The 12,161-nt window shown below is 41.7% G+C and overlaps 1 protein-coding gene and 1 long non-coding RNA gene across 7 annotated transcripts in view; both read right to left on the bottom strand.

The window, feature by feature from the left end:
* RCBTB1 (RCC1 and BTB domain containing protein 1) overlaps positions 1–1,557 on the bottom strand; it is a 52,554-nt gene extending 50,997 nt beyond the window's left edge. For all 5 annotated transcript variants that reach the window (XM_039252190.1, XM_039252186.1, XM_039252189.1 and 2 more), the window contains exon 1: positions 1,457–1,557. The gene's annotated coding sequence lies outside the window, so the exon portion shown is untranslated. The remainder of the gene's footprint in view (positions 1–1,456) is intronic.
* A 3,414-nt stretch (positions 1,558–4,971) lies between these two features.
* The window catches only part of LOC120245230, a 17,251-nt gene continuing 10,061 nt past the window's right edge, over positions 4,972–12,161 (bottom strand). Inside the window, exons 4-8 of one of the 2 annotated variants that reach the window (XR_005531736.1) lie at positions 11,587–11,688; positions 11,137–11,260; positions 9,356–9,512; positions 6,670–7,922; positions 4,972–5,422 (exon numbers count right to left, since the gene is read on the bottom strand). This is a non-coding gene — a long non-coding RNA (uncharacterized LOC120245230). Of the gene's footprint in view, positions 5,423–6,669; positions 9,513–11,136; positions 11,261–11,586; positions 11,689–12,161 lie in introns of both variants that reach the window. The other variant, XR_005531735.1, reaches the window with a different exon arrangement.

The following is a 12,161-nucleotide window of genomic DNA, read 5'->3' as shown; positions in this document are numbered from 1 at the left end:
GAACCCAAAGCAAGCTCCAGGCTCTGAGCTGTCAGCACAGAGCCAGACAGCAGGCTGGAACCCACTAACTGTGATATCAGGACTTGAGCTAAAGTCGAATGCCTAACCGACTGAGCCACCTGGTGCCCTCAGCTGCTGATTATTAAGATGAAACCAAGCTCTTGCTGGAACACATAAGCAATCTTTATTTTAAAAGCTTTTAAAGATTTTTTTTAAGCTGCAAACTTGATAGGTTTTTAAAGCTATTTGCTTTCTGAAGTTCCCAGAACTTCATCATTTCGATAACACACATAAAAACCACTGCAGAAGAAACCTCCTTAATGATTAATACCCTTCTTCTTCTTCTAGAATGAAGAAGAAATAGGACCTGTCTAGAAGTAGTTAATAAATAGACGGTCTCCACACAATGGATTAAAAAATTTCCATGCGACGGATTAAGTTCTATATTAATAGAATGGAAATACACAGTTACCTACTCAACCCTGAAAGCACTTCAAAGCGGTGAAATTCACCCAGTGCTCACTTCAAATGGTTATTTCTTAAGTTTAAAGCACATCAGAAACCTCCCTCACGGTTAGCTCATTTTTTCATTCTTTTTTGCATGATGTATACTTTGGTGTTTTGATGTTACTATCCCACAATGCACAACCGTATCAGAAACTCGCAGGTTTTGCCTCCAAGAACTATAATCCCCTCCCCCCAAAGGGAATAGGCCAAAGTCAAATAAGACTCTGAATCTTTCTTTTTAAGCAACATTACAATATTGTTTTAAAAACTGTAATTCCCAGCTGCAAAGAGGGCGTCGGAACGTCTCGCAGGCAAACATTCACAAAAAGCCCTAACGGGAGAGGAACAGAGCAGATGGTCATCTCACATAAAACAGAGCAGGTAGTATCCCCGAGGCAGGACAAGAGAAATCTTTCACTCAGCTCGCCGCACTCCTGGATAAAGGTCCCTGAGCGAATGCCCTTTTGTGGATGCCGTGTTGTGGGGGTAAGGGAAACGGTGCAGAATACGGTTTGTGACACCACCGCCCTCCGGAGAAGGAGGAGATGCTAATATCTTGGGAAAGGCCGAGAGAGGACGAGGAGGAGAGTCGGAGGGGAGGTCTCTTCTCAGCAAAACAGCGCCCAGGGCGGTAACAGGCTGCAGCCGTGAGCAAAGCCGCGTCCTAGCCGCTCAAAAAAGAGAGGGAGCAGGGAAAACTTTCCCTAGCCTCCTGCACCCTCTGCCTCCTGGAGGAAACGCCAGCAGAGCTGTAACTGTGCCGCGCCGGCCGCGCCGACACTCGCCCGGTCGCGGCGCCCCGCGGACCCGGGGCCGGGAAGCCCAGGCCCGCAGCCGGAGGGAGGGGGCAGGAGAACGGGGGCTCAGCGGCCCGGGGGGAAAGCGAGCAAGGAGAAGGGCAGGGCCGGAAGCGCCGCCCGCGAGCGCAGGCCCGCGCCCCACCGGCTACCTGGGAAGCCAGCTGCAGCCTCGCGCCGTCCAGCCGCGCCCTGCCGCAGGGACCTCAGAGGCTCCGCGGCCGGGAGAATCGCCAACCAGCAGCGGTGCGGACGGCCGGCGAAGGGGAGGAGCGGAGTGAGGGGGTGGGGTAGGAGGGCGCCAGGGGCCGGGCCGCCGGGTCACGTGGCCGGGCAGCCTCACGTGACGCCGACGCTGGGCGCGCTGGGCTGACCCGCCAGCCTGGCGGTGGTGTTGTTGGGCTCTATGCCGGGGGGCCTGGGGCTTCTCTGGAAGCGGATTGGCCATCCGAGTCCTGCCCCCAGGCTCTGCGGAGAGTCGTGGTGGAGCGTGGCGACTGCCGCGACTCGCAGGCTTTTGTTTCAGGGAGCCCGGGGGCTTGGCTGTGGGGACCGCTAGCCAGCCACCCTGAGGGACCTAGGAGGGAAAAGCGACGCGAAACTCCCTTTTCCTGCCCCGTAGCGCGCCCTGCCTCCTCTAGGCACTACCCCGGTGGTGCTCCCCGGGACAAAGGTCGGAGGAGTTAGTCCTGATACTCCAGAGACGTCCTCCCCGCCCCTGCGCACTGACCTACCGGTCGAAGAGCACCTGCGCAGGGCAACTGGACCACGATCAGAAGGGAGAAGTGAGGCGCGGGGCCTAGATGATGAAAGGAAGGCAGATGAAGCAGGCTGTCAGGATTGGGAAGGACCTAAGACAGCAAATGACACAACCCTCTTCTTATTATAAATGAGTAAACTGAGGCCGGGAGAGCTTCATGCTGCTCTAGCCTGTCATCTGTTGAGACCACAATCCTCTTCATAAAGTATTGCAGAGCCCTTTGAAAACTCCAGTTCGCTCCACAGGATAAAGTCCAAACGTCTTGGCATAACTTTCTAGGCAATCTTGTTCAAACTTACCTTTTCCACTTGAGCTTTCCTGAATAAACAGAAAAAGATTTTCTAAGTATCCCCCAAACAATTCAGTTAATCTACTAGAAGAAGGCTGCTTTTCCACATCTTCCAACGCTTCCTCAACAGTATTCTAGGCTCTGGCTAGAGATTTCCTGTTTTCCTTGACTACTCAGCTTTCTTTGGATTACTTGTTCCCTAAGTTGTTTTTCTCGCGTTTGCATTCGTTCATTATCTTGCCTCTATCTGAAATGCCCTGAATCACTACCTTCTTTCCCACTTACAGAAAACCAGTCAGACAGTACTTAAAACATTAAACCAGATTTTATTCACAAACTATTGCAACAGTGCAATTAAGCCTAGTTCTAGACTGAGGCCTCTCTTCTATTGCAATAGTTCCTGAATAAAATCTGCTTTTACTGCTTTAACTACTGTGGGGCTCTGGTTATCTTTAACAACACCCCCAAGGTACAATCTCCTACTCATATCTTTTAGAATCCATGTCAAATATCACCCACTCTTGTCTTCCTTCTCTGCATCCTCCTCCCTGATTCAACAGCTCCAGCAATTGAAATTCATTCAGTGTCTGATGTAACTTCTTTCCTAATTTCCTGGCAACCACATATTCTGATAAATAAATCTCAGACTTCCCAGAAATGTACTGTACATTTCCTGTAAGAGGTAAATTGTCCATCACTATCTTCTCTAGATTGTGAAGTCTTTGAAATGAGACAGCTGGGCTTACTACAGTGCCCTCAATATCCACTGAATGGAGGTCTATGTGGTTGACCCTCAGTATCCACTAAATGAACTGGCTCAACCAAAATTGTAGCAGCTCACTGAATTTACTAAAAATTCTTTGAGCCTACTCTGTTTAAAAAAAAAAAAAAAGTCAATTTCTTTAGGTTATGATCTAACCAAAAGGGTTTCCGGAAAACATTTGTTTGAGAAAAAAAATGTTTTGGGTTTTGAGTCCTCAACTATTTCCTGAGCACTCACTGCTTATCATGTGCCAGATGTCATACTTGGAACATCTTGGAGGATAAACGTTTGATAAGACATGGTTGCTGATCTCAAGGAATATGTAGCTTGTTTCATTATTCCAGCACGGGGTGAAAAGTATCATGATACAGGGTGCCAAGTGAGCACAAAGCAAGGACCGCAATTGGAAGGTTAGGAAAAAACTTCCGGAGAAAGTGAATCTGGAGGACAAGTAATATATGGAAGGGCGGGAAAGACCTTCCAGGAGATAGAATCATTTCCAAATAACACTATATGGTTGGACTTGGTGACCTCATTTACCTCTGGGACAAAGGAAACCTAATTAGGTTAACAATGATGTACTTGCATGACTGACACATGTGTTAGTATTATTCACTGGATTGAGTAACCTTCCCTCAGACAAAACACAGGCTCTTCACCTAACACTGGCCTGTGGACTAGTGCTAGGTGATCTTTTAACTTTTTTTTTCCAGTTTCAAAAGTTCTCTATAATTTTTACCTAAAAATAGCAAAATGACTTATTCCAAACAAGATTATTTTAGAGCACTCTAAACTTTTTCTCCTGGGCAAAATAACTCCATTTACAAGTGCTACTGTAAGGTAGAAACGGGGCTCTACCTCTAGGACTGAGTGAGGACTCCTCTTCATGTTCATGCTAACACATGACTATGCGGGTAAAAAGTATCTGTCAAGAACATGGGACACAGGAGAACAGTTCTAATCACTCTTGGGGGCTTCAGAATTTCATTTTAAAAGGAATCTCTTGGTAAATGGAAAATTAGGAGAACACTATCTTTTGTTTGCTCCCTTTTCCTCCACTGTGCTCATCTGTGAGCTGTAATTTGGCCAGGTGTGGGTCAGCCAATTCAGTGCCACTTCCTTCGGCTGGGCTAGCTAATGCCTGATGGAGTCCACCTCTTACATAATATTCTTTGCCAAGAAAATCTTCCAAAGGCCCCTTAGGCAACATTTGCTTTCCACAGGCCACTGGAATGTTCTTGATATTGGATGAGCAAAATTAAGAGATTTCAGTTACTTCCTCAGAGACTTGAATATTAGTTCTTCTGAGAGAATAAAAATAGCTAGGAGCACCCAGATTGTATCCACCTTTTCTTTTCTTGTAGCCGGTCAAGATGGAGAGAAATAATCTGGAGAACCACCAACTCTTGTAATGGAAACATTTAGATCACTCTATAAGATTGCTTACCTATTTAATGTAATACAAAGTCTTAATACACAGATATCTTTTCTGATACCTGCAAAAACAATATAATCATTTTTGAGAACTGAGGATTGCATAAGTGTCTTAGGATTTTACAAATGTAATAAAATACAGAATCTACCTAGAGAGAGATTCCACCTTGATTTTCAGTTAGATAACCAAGCAGGTAAACATAATCAATCAAAATGAGTTTTACAACCTCAATCATTATTGAGCCAACTACTTTGGGATAATTTCTGTTCTTATAGCTGGGATAAATAAACATAGCATAAACAGGGAGGAGGGAAGATTGAGAGAAGTGGCAATTGAGAATGGGAAAATAATTTTTGTTCTAATTTCTTTTTCCTATCACCCCCAAGAACACATAAATAAACTAACAAGTATCTTGGTCCTGGCTAAATGAAGGAAAGTAGTAAAGTACTGTGCTGATTGATTTCTTCCTCTGCATTCAGGCAGATGCTATGCTGAACAGATGGCATCAAGAGATAAGCCCACTCTGCCCCTAGACCAGCATGAGACCATTCCAAGCACAGCACCTCTCGTGAGTGCTATGTCACTCCTACATAAGATCACCTTCCGCATAAAAGTAATACACTTTTATTGTTAGCAATGGTAACACCATCAGGAGCAACATGGTTCATTTAGGAAGCCACCGGCTTCTGACAGGAGTTATGAGGTCTTTTGTCTTCCAGGGAGCTAGAATTTTGGATGCAATTCACTGTGAAGCAGAATTGATCCTCTGGATATTAGAATGTATCCTGGTGACTTCTTGGAATGACACCACAGTGCTGAGGGGGATAGTAAAAATATTCTCATCGGTTTGGAATATTGAAGATGATGTTACCTGGAATAAACCAAATGACACTATGAGGGAACAGACAAATCCAGAATGGGGTATAAGAACGCTCCTAGTCTTGGTCTCTTCAAAAAGTTAAGTCTATGGGGGGAAAAAGGGAGACTGTTCCCAGTTTAAAATATATTAAAGAAAAATGATGTTCAAATGTAATATATGAACCTTGGGTGGAATCGTAGTTGAAAAATTTTTTAAAGCTATAAAAGATATTTCATGGAGAAGCATAGAAATTTAATATGGGTGAATATTAGAATTTAAGTGATTTTTTATTTTTTTCTGTTGTTTTTCAGACATGATCATAGTAGTATTGAGAATGTCCTTATTGTTAGGAGATACATACCAGGGTATTTAAGGACAAAGTGTTATGAGGCTCAGCAAAAACAAAACAAAACAAAAACAAATTAAAAAACCCAATACTATACACATACTTATCCATGAAAAAAGAGCAAATATGACAAAATGTTATATCTAAGAAATGTTTTTTGTACTCTCCTTTATTTTATTTTTTTTTTATTTTTATTTATTTTAGAGAGAAAAAGGGGAGGGCATGGCAGGGGAGAGGCAGAGGGAGAGAGGGAGAATCTTAAGCAGGCTCCATGCAGATAACGGGCTTGATCCCACAACTCTGGGATCATGACATGAGTCAAAATCAAGAGCAGGATGCTCAACCAACTAAGCCACCCAGGTGTCCTTTTTGCATTCTCCTTTAAATTTTGAAATTCTCATAGTAAAATGTTGGAGAGTGGAGTGAGATGTGACCTTTATACTCCGAACTAAGAAAGCAGGACATTTCAGTAATTTATTTATTCAAAAAGATCTTTTGAATTTCTACTATGTGCTAAACACTAATTAAACTTGGGTATATAATGGTGAAAAAAAAATAATAATGGTCTCAGGGTGCCTGAGTGGCTGTCGGTTAAGCATCTGACTCATCTCAACTCAGGTCTTGATCTCAGGGTCATGAGTTCAAGCCTTGCACTGAGCTCCATGTTGGGAGTGAAGTGTACTTAAAAAAAAAATAGTAATGGTCTCTTTCGTGAAGTCTGTGTTATACCAACCTATGTCTCCTTTAAGACTGAACAACTTTCTTAGCTTCTGGGAAGGCTGTGCACTGACAAACCTCTTTAGTCATTTTCTTAACTAAAGAATGCTACATTACCCAAGGTCATGCCACTTCTAGGAGCAGCCTGCAACAAATGACTGGTCAATGAGGGATTGTTAAGATCTGACTCTCTCACCTCAACAAGGGAAGATTCCAAAGAATCATCCCAGCTTCGAACTTCCCACAGGGTTGGCTGAGGCCTGGCTGTGAAGTACTGAAGCCCATTTTCTCTTTCTGCCCAGTCTTGCTTCCGTCCCTTTCCTTCACAGGTTCTGAGAGCACCTACCATTGAAGAGGCATTAAACACCCAAGTAGAATGACTTAACCAGTTGGCACCAGCCAGCTTTTCCATCAGCCACCCCAGTACTGGCACAATAGATTCATGAATAGAGAAGACATGGTAACAAGGAGGAAGGCTATTCTTGGGCCCACCAGCATGAACTCCCACTCACTAAGGTTAATCCCAAAGCCAAGTGATCAACCTGCCAGTAACAGGAACTATTGCTGAGACTCATTACTGCACTATGTCTTGAAGACACCAAACAGCCACTTGGTGAAAAGGCGACCATATCGGACTCCTTCTCCCTGGATGAAGTAGTCATTCACTTTAACATAAATAGACACATATTCTATAGATTGTCTTTCCTGTCTGCTGAGTCTCAGCCAACATGACTATCCAAGGGATTATACTGTATTTGATCCACCTTTATGGCATCGCACATATTGCTGCATCTGACCAAGGAACCCACTACATAGCAAAGTAAATGTAGCAGTGGGCATATGACCATAGACACCATTGGACCTATCACATGGCATACCACCAGAAAGCTTGGTTAAACTACCATCTTGGAGATGATACCCTGTGAGGATAAAGTGCTACCTTCCAGAAACAGTCATGCTCTATATCAATCACAATTATATGATGCTGTATCCCTCATAGGAGAATAACTGGGAGTGGAATCAAAGGTATGGAAGCAGGAGCGTCCCTATGTACCATCAATCCGAGTGACCCACTTGAGGAATTTATGCTTTTCATCCTCACAAGTGTAACCACAGGTTTAAAGGTCTTAGTTCCCAAAGGCAAAACATTTCTACCAGAGAGCACAACAAGAGTCTTCAATGAACTTTAAACTATATCACCACCCAGTACTTTGAGCCCTTCATGCCAAAGACCAGCAGGCAAGAAAAAGATCTTCATTTTCACCAGGTAATCAACCAGGACATCTTTTAGTACTTGTGCAATTTTGATGGCAAATGGACAGACGTAGCAGGTGCAGCCTGAGAAGGACATGATAAACAGGAACTGGAACTCATCAGTTTTAAGAATCTGTCACTCCACTAGGCAAGTCACCTAAGCCTTCAGCACTGTTCATCAAGAGTGAAGAGCATCTAGAATGGACCACAGAAGAGAGGGTGAGTATTGGTTGCAGGCTAATACCAGCTGCAATAACAGGGGGTGGTTCCCCTTACCAACCTTCTTTTTATAAGTTTTCCCCACAGAACAAGTCTGCCAGAATTCTGCAGAAGCTACTTCCAGAAGTCATGTAAGGAAAACAGATCTGCACAAGCCATGGACCATTTATTTGGGTGCTATGCTGCCTAATCCAGAACAAAGCTGTCAGCCCTCTTAAGGAAGCACTTTGGCTGAAGAGAATTTTACTTTACCCAAAGTCAGGCCTCTTTTTGGGCAGCCAGCATCCACTGCCTGATTGCTGCCCCATCCTACTTTCTTTTGTTCAACAGGGGTTGAGTAGAGTACTCCCAAGTAACTTACTATGTGCTAATCTCCATCTCAGAATTGACTCATATGTGACAGTCTCTCTTGTGTAGATGACAGTATGGGGAAAAAATAGGTGACTACATTTGTTGTTTGTACTCTGAAGGAAGTAAACAAAATGCAGTGAAAGCAAATAACAGGGAAGCTGTACTTGGAGAGGAGGTGGCAGTTAAGCCAGGAGCGATACAACAGACTGACGTCAACCATGCGAGGAGCAGGTAGGAAAGTGTGTTTCAGAAAGAGAAACATCTTAGATGAAGGCTCTTCCCAAAGAGCTTGGCACACTGAAGTACCACTTAGAGCTTTGCAGCCTTTTAAAGGATTTTATTTCAAATGCAATAGGAAGTCTTTAAAGGATTTTTTAGGGGATAGTATAATGCTGTGGCTTACATTAAAATAAAATTCTCTCTAATACAGTGTAGAGAACAGATTGGATGGGAGGAAGCCATTAAGGAGGCTATCGCAATGTCAAGAAGCGTAACCCAAAGTTTGCCCTTTTCCTCCAAACAACGTTCCAGGGACAAAGGACCCTAGCATTCCCTGCCCAAACAGATCCAACCCACTTTCAGGACCTTCATGAGCTTCTTCCCTATATCCAACCCCCAAGAACAGACTGCACACCCTTTGGGCCACGGGGTGTCTGGGAAGTGGCTGTTTGTAGGGCTTGGAAGTGGAGTGTCCACAAGTATGTGTGTGAAGCCCCTTGAAGTGTGGGATGAAGCCCAGACTGGAAAACATGGAGGGTGAGCTGTGAGGCAGGAACCAAGATGGTGATCTCTCCCTACCATCTCAAGGATTCTAAGAGTCCTAAATTCAAGGCTTGGTCATCCAGGTCCTTAAAAAGGTATCTTTATCAAGATAAGAGGATAGAATATATTTCATTTAATAAGTTGATAGCTTGTTTTTGAACTTAAAAATTTTAAGACATGTTGTATGGGGACTTTCATTTGTAATTTTTACCTGGTTTCTAGGAATGTTTAGAATGAGTGCAAAAGTCACACTACCTACAAAGAATGATATATGGACAAAGCTGGCTTCTTCTTACAAGCAGTAGATGCTGGAGGATAATGGAACAATATCCTCAAAACAGTGGGGGGAAATATCCATTAATCTGAAATTCTCCATCCAGTTAAACTAGCATTCAAAGGTGAGGATAAAGGCATTTTCAAACGAAGACTAAGAGAATTTCCCACTCACAGACCCTGGAAGAAGGTGGAAAAACAAACCCAGAAGAAAAGATCAGAATGCGAGAATCAATGATGAGCAAAGATATTAATAGAACATTGGTAAACCTAAGTAAACACTGACTACAGAAAATTGCCAATTTTTAGAAGTTAAAACAGGATGAAACTAGCAATCAAATTGAAAATGAAAGGCAAGATTCAGAGTTAAAACATTCTACAGTCCTTATGATGTTGTGAAACGCTTTTAACCTATAACTTTTAATATTTTTAAGGTAAACATCTTAAACAAATATACAAAACAGAAATTTAAAAAGTGAATAGTCAGGATGAAGGACAAAAAAAAGCAAAATAAGCTTAATTGGTAATACATATAAAATTGTCCTCATTTCAATATAGAAAATTAGGCATTAATTTGTTCTTCGTAAATTTCCACTAATCCAAACCACTGACCATAAAATACGTATCACCTCTGCTTCAATTGTTCCCCAACTATAAATTATTATTTATCTATGAAGAAAATTTTATGAAAGCCGTTGTTCTTTATTCTTATAAAACTCCATGAAAGAGAGATGTTAAGATATTAGGAGAAATCTCATAAACTTGGGGCTTTCAAACCAATGAGTCAGTTATCAATAACTGTTTGCACAGACTCTACTATTTTCTGTGGGCAGTGTGAAATCAAAAAAGTAGAGTCCCTGTCATCAAATAGCTTGCAATCTGATTAGGGGGAAACAAGGTATATAAATTCATCTGAAAACAAGCTCTAGCACAGAACAGCAATTAGTAAGAGCCTTGGATTGTGTAAATGTTTCAGTTCAGCCCAGGTGGGATCCCTTCTAACCAGGATGTCCTGGAAGGCTTTGACCCAATACATGAAATTTGATCTCAGCTTTAAGAGAAGTAGAATTTCCTTAGAGAAAACTGAGAATAGGCATTAATTAAAGCACTCAAGGGACACTTGGCTGGCTCAGTTGGTATAGCATGTGACTTGATCTCAGGGTTATTGAGTTTGAGCCCAATGTTGGGTGTAGAGATGACTTAAAAATAAAATCTTAAAAATAAAAATAAATAAATAAAAGCACTAAAATATCAAAAAGTTTTGGAGTCAAGCCATTGTTAAGAAAAAAGGGTAAACATTATGTGAAATACTGAGAGAGATTGAATCACAACATTAGTGTCATCACAAGGAAGAAAAACTTTAAATATTATTTCAAAGATGGTACCAACTTGAATTTTAATTTGATTTTCTTTCCTTTATATTCTGCTAAGTTTTTTTAAAGTAGGAAATATAAATACAAACTATTAGTAGTGACTTTCTGCATATTACATACAAGAAGAACTTAGATTTTTACTACTTCCATATATAACTTTATTTCCTAAATCTTCGCTAGTTAAAAAAAATAAATAAATAAAAGCCAGATCTTACAGACTGCAGAAGGAATCTCCATATTAGTGCTGTGTTTGAAGCTGAGAGATTTAGGCTTTTGGTTTTGATTTAGAGTCATGATATTGATAACATCTAACATTTATTAAGCACGTATTATGTTAAGTGCCCTACATACTATTTTAGTTAATACTAGCTGCCATAATGGATAAGCCCCAGCATCTCCATGGCTTAACAAAATAGAAGTTTATTTCTCACTCAGAAAATCCAGAAGGACAGTTCCTAACGGGCACAAAGCTCTCCTCCAAGATGTGATTCAGGGACCAAGTTTCCTACTGTTTTGTGGTTCCAGTATCTTTAACACATGGCTTCCATGAGAAACCTGCAGAAGGGAAAAGAATAAAGAAGATCACAATGGGAGATTTTTGTGAGCTGAGCCTACAAATAGGCTCATGATTCTCTTCTCACATTCCATTCATTGGCTAGAATTCAGTCAAATGGCCACAGATAACTGCAAGTGAGGATGGGAAATGTGGTTTAGCTGTTTGCCCTGGAAGAAAAAGAAATGGTTTGGTGAACAGTATGCCAGTCTCTTCCACACATACATTTTTTTCCATTTAATCCTAACAACCCCATGAGATATGTACTGTAATTTGTAACTCTTTACAGACGAGGAAACTGAAAATTTTTATAGGCTAAGTAGCTTACCTTATAAGTAATCCAAAACCATCATGGCAGTAATGATGAAATTGAGATCTAGAGGGAGAATGTCCTATTGAAGATCAGATCACTGCTGCTCAGATACATCCACTGTAAAGAACATTTAAAAAAAAATTTTTTTTTTAAATTTTTGAGAGAGAGAGCGAGCACAAGTGCAAGCGGGAGAGGAGCAAAGAGAAGAAGGGCAGAGGATCCCAAGAGCACTCGGCGCTGACAGCAGCAAGCCAAGCCTGAGGAAGGGTTCAAACCTGAACACTGTGAGATCATTATCTGAGCAGAATGAGCTGGAGGCTCAACCCACTGAGCCACCCAGTGACCTACCTAAGGCAGCCCCTAAAACATTTTAATATGTACATATAATCTTGACAAACTAAGAACGTGTGGCATCCTTTCTAAAAGTTAACTTCCTTAAGTAAGATAGTGAAATCTAAGTGCTAAGATTGGTTTCGTACAAGTTTGTTTCCACCCATGCCCCGCCCCCTTCTACCTTCGATTTTTTTTTTTTTTTTTTTTTTTTTTTTTTTTTTTTTTTTTTTTTTATTTTTTTGATATTTTTTTTGTTG

Source organism: Hyaena hyaena, unplaced genomic scaffold (genome assembly GCF_003009895.1).
Source record: "Hyaena hyaena isolate Hyena2069 unplaced genomic scaffold, ASM300989v1 scaffold_410, whole genome shotgun sequence".
In the NCBI taxonomy this organism is placed as follows: domain Eukaryota; kingdom Metazoa; phylum Chordata; class Mammalia; order Carnivora; family Hyaenidae; genus Hyaena; species Hyaena hyaena.
Note: the sequence above shows the minus strand (reverse complement) of the source record. Positions and strands in the feature narration are given on the sequence as shown.